The following is a 4,806-nucleotide window of genomic DNA, read 5'->3' as shown; positions in this document are numbered from 1 at the left end:
GCAGTCCGATTGCAAGGGAGAACGAAACAGTCAAGAGGGATAGAAGAAAAAACGGTTAAGGGAATTGAATTATAGTGGTTTGTAGCCCGACTACACTGTCAAGGTGAGAGCCACCGCGGTGGTTGTAGCCCGACTACACAGTCAAGGTGAGAGCCACCACGGTGGTTGGCCCAAATTTTGATTAATTCAAGGCGGCAGTACTGACTTGCATGGTAATGAGTGATTAGAGGTGGTGGCATCTAAGATTCCTAGCCATGTTTGTGGTGGCGACTAAGACCCACCAGTCTGGTAGTTAATTACGAGCCACTGCAGTGGCCTGCAATTACTTAGCTTCCAGTTACCACCATTGGGCTTGCATGCATGATTACTACGAGTGCAGTAAATTACCAGTCACCGGGCTGGCATGCTTAGGATAGTACTAGAGTGCATGGTAATGAGGAATTAGAGGTGATTGGGCTTCATGATTTACTTTTGTGGGCATTATTGCCCAGTGGTGGTGGTGTTGGAGTAGCATGGAGAAAAGATGGAGATACCAAGATGATGAGAAAAGGGAGATACATTATTCATGAGAGATATGCCCAATATATAGGCACAAGTTACATCCAAGAGTGACATCATATGTGAGCTCAAGAGAGCATCTCTAGATCCACAATTATCTCTCAATGACACACCACACTCCTATATTCACTCAATCATACCTACTAATTGACACATCATCAGTCACACCTAACTCAGACACACCTACACACACCATGTGTTCACACACTCACAACAACAATAGACCTTAGGACCCTAGGTATGATTCCATTATATCAATTTGTCCTTCATTCCCCCCCACAAATTGATGACCTCATCCCTCAGCAGTAGTACATGGGATGCTCCATGGCTTGTCCACTATCATGTGGCAATACACATGGCCCCAACCTGTGACTCACTCCTAGGACTCTTGGTTTACAATTGGGAGATAGACGATGACTATGCATGGGAATACCCTTAGATCCAGCAAGGTAAAGCATAAGACTAACAATCATTTGAGGGGAACATCCCAAGGTAGAGAACCCTTATTGACCACACACACAAAAATTCTAAATTGAAGATGTGGGGAAATTCCCCCCTTTGATGGCATATCTTGTCCTTTTCCTCCTTCTCTTCCAAGCTACCATAGTGTGAGGTACATTGTCATTAGAGAGGTTCTTGGTGTAGCCCTTCTTGCAATTCCTTTGCCCTTTGATCTTTCTTGCATCCTTCTTCTTCTTCGCATATAGTTGAAGATTCCATCAAAATTTTGTGACAAATCGATGGGTGGTTATCTTGTCGGCACAAGCAAGCATTCCTCACTTCCACCGGTTTGCCCCAAGACGAGGGATCTTCACATTGGGAAAAAAGGGAGCTCATTTTGGGGCCTTTTAGGGTTTAGAAAAATAGGCTCTCGACCAATTAGAAGAGGGCCAATGTAACGGAAAAATACTAAAAACCATGTAAAAATATAAAATAAGAGATTCAAAATCTTTTTCTTTTATTATGTGTGACATACACAATCTTCAAGAGATGATTTTTTGTGCAGTATTTGATGATTTTGACATTGCCAGCGCGTCCGGAGTGGGCCAAAACCCCCACATCGACCCTGGAGACACCGAAAACCGATGCTCAGGAGGCCCGAAAAAGGGCAAAAATGCTCGAAATGGGGGATTTGCACAAAAACACGATTGGGCCAAATCCCCCATTCCGGGCATTTTTGCCCTTTTTTGGGCGATGTCTTCAGGGTCGATTTGAGGGTTTTGGCCCGTTCCGAATGCGCTGGCAATGTCAGAATCATCAAATACTGCATAGAAAATCAATGATCTTATATATGCATTTAATGTGAAGCCTGAGTACTAGACTGACATTTTTGTAGTAAGTATCTCTATTTTATGGCATTTCCCATATTTTGAGTGCAGTTCTTAGAGAGCCCCAAAATGAGTTTCGTTCTTTCCTAATGCTCAAAGGGCTTGGCAAATAGCGCAACAGATGAGGAGAACGAAGCTTAGCAAACTTGGAGAGAGAGAGGATGCAAAAGGGGAAAGAAGGTGGAGGAAGAAGGTGAGTTTGGTAGGGATGATGCCATGTGGCAACACGACCTAGCTAGGATTCACGGGCTATGGTGGCTTCCATGGCTCTGATACCACATGTTGGAGTAGCATGGAGAAAAGATGGAGATACCAAGATGATGAAAAAAGTGAGATACATTATTCATGAGAGATATGCCCAATATATAGGCACAAGTTACATCCAAGAGTGACATTAGATGTGACTCAAGAGAGCATTCTAGATCCACAATTATCTCTCAATCACACACCACACTCCTATATTCACTCAATCATACCTACTAACTCACACATCATCAGTCACACCTATACACACCATGTGTTCACACACTCACAACCATAGACCTTAGGACCCGAGGTATGATCCCATTACATCAATTTGTCCTTCAAGTGGTTGTCATCAGCCACGTTTGTTTTGGCGCTCGGATGTTTTTACTTCTGTTGTTGGTGTATTATTGTCAAGTATTTACTGTAGAGCTTGATTTCTGACTTGTGCTACCTGTTTGGGCCAGTTCATTGATTTTGCTATCATTCTGGGTGCATCTCCAAGGCCGGGCATGGGCTTTTTACCTTTAGATCTAGTCACTACTAGTGCATGTATATGCATGAGAAGAACTATGCAGTCACAGAAAGGGAGGCACTTGGAATGATCTATGCATTGCACAAATTTGTCATTATTTATTGGGCAACAAAGTGCATTTTCATGTTGATCATCAAGCTCTCATTTACTTAGTGAGTAAATTGTAATTAACAAGAAGATTGGCCAGGTGGATGCTCTTGTTGCAGGAATTTGACTATAGCATTGTGCATAGGCCTGGAAAGCAACATGCGATTGCTGATTATTTGAGCAGATTGCTATCAAGAGAAGCTCCAACATCAAAACTAGATGAACTTCCTGGTGCAGGCATTTTCATGGTAAATATAGCTTTATTATAGATGTGTTAAATTTGATTTCCAATGCACTTTAAGTGCAAATGATTTTTAAACATAAGAATATTATGTTCAACATATTTTTAGAGACAAAAATGTTTGTGCTATTTTATATTGGGAGAAATAAGAAAGTTCCAGTTTTGGGGAAAAATACCAAAATGATGTCTTTTTTATTACCTTCCATGTCGATGGTCACTAAGGAAAACTCAATCACAATAGCAAATACACCAGAGAATGTACTATCAAATTCTTCTTCCATGAATCATGAAGAAATTTAGGGGGCTTTAGAACATACTTTAGGCACACAACATCATGCTAAAAATCAAATTTAAAGATAGTTGATTAATGATGATAGTTTTAATGGGGGTTTGAGTTTTCAGGTCTTGGAAAAAGGTCAATCAAGCTTACATAATTATAATCAAGGGAATGCAATTGTAATAGAAAATGCATCAACTGGCACACCATTGACAAGCAATGAGGCGTTGGATTTAAGTGGATTGGAAAGTGGAAAAATGTCAGAAACAATGTCATCCATGCAAACACCAATGGAGGAAGCCATTGAAAATGCATTGCAAAATTGTGACTCCTCAAGTAAGCAAAAGAGAAAGAGAGCCTGGGATATTTGCAAGAATTTATAAGAAGATTTGGTAGCCAAATACCCTTTGTTGGAAGTAGAACAAGTGGACACTGGGGATGCACCAAAGTGAGCCATTTGTAAAATATGCACATGGGCAAGGAAAAAGGAGGCAAGTTTGCAATTGAAGATTGATACTATGTGGAAAGGTTTACAAGACCATAGAAGGTAATAAAAATGGAAAAATAGTGATCAAAGAGTTAGAAAAGGAGAATAATCGTCACTTGAAAAATGAAATTGAATACAATAATTGTTTGCTTGCACAACAATCGAGTAGAAATAAATGTGTGAAGGATCATTGCAAAAGCGTTGCGGATGTATTGATGATCAGGTTGATAGAAGAAAAATTGTGCAATTTGCAACTATTATGCAAATATTGAAGCAAGGCCACTTGTTCATAGACTTCTTAACTTACTGATCATATCTTTAGTTTTTGGACTTTCCTCATTTGTCAAGCATGCGTTGGTTAAGGAGTAGTGCAACAGATATGGCTAACCACATGAATCAATTTGTAACTGATGATTTAAAGGAGACTTTAGAACTAGCAATTTACTTTTTTGTATCATTGGATGAGTACACAACAATAGATACTACATCATGGTTGGGGATGCATTTGTATGTGGTAGAAAACAACACTAGAAAACCATATTTTTTATATGTACACAAGCTTGATTTAGAATCCAATGTGAATAACTTAGTGCAAGTTTTGATTCAAGCTTTAAAATATTATGGGGGATTGATAGAGTCTGATATGGTCAAGAAAATTATTTGTTTTGCATATGGGTCAACGTTTGCTTGGGTGTAGCCAATTGCGAAACTATTTTTGGGGCCATTTTGGGGCCGCAACATGATGCGCCTTTGGGTGAATATTTGATTTTTTTACGGACCCATGCTCTCGCTGGAAATTTTCCCGATGTACATTGGCATAATAATGAGATGAAATCTATTTGTTTTGAACACCGCCTAGCTCGACACACGGCATCTTTACACTGCTTTGCACAACACAGTCTCTGGCCTAAGCCACCTGACACCACTTATCATCACATAGCCTTTTGCCATAGCTATCACTGGGCACCGCACCCATGCAGATCATTAAAATTAAGGTTGGCTTGGAGAGACCACCATGCTAGTTCTTGGCATAATAATTATGTAATCTAT

Source organism: Dipteris shenzhenensis, chromosome 8 (assembly GCF_047967505.1).
Source record: "Dipteris shenzhenensis isolate YYH24624 ecotype China chromosome 8, Dip_SZ_1.0, whole genome shotgun sequence".
NCBI lineage: Eukaryota > Viridiplantae > Streptophyta > Polypodiopsida > Gleicheniales > Dipteridaceae > Dipteris > Dipteris shenzhenensis.
This window is presented reverse-complemented; position numbering follows the sequence as displayed.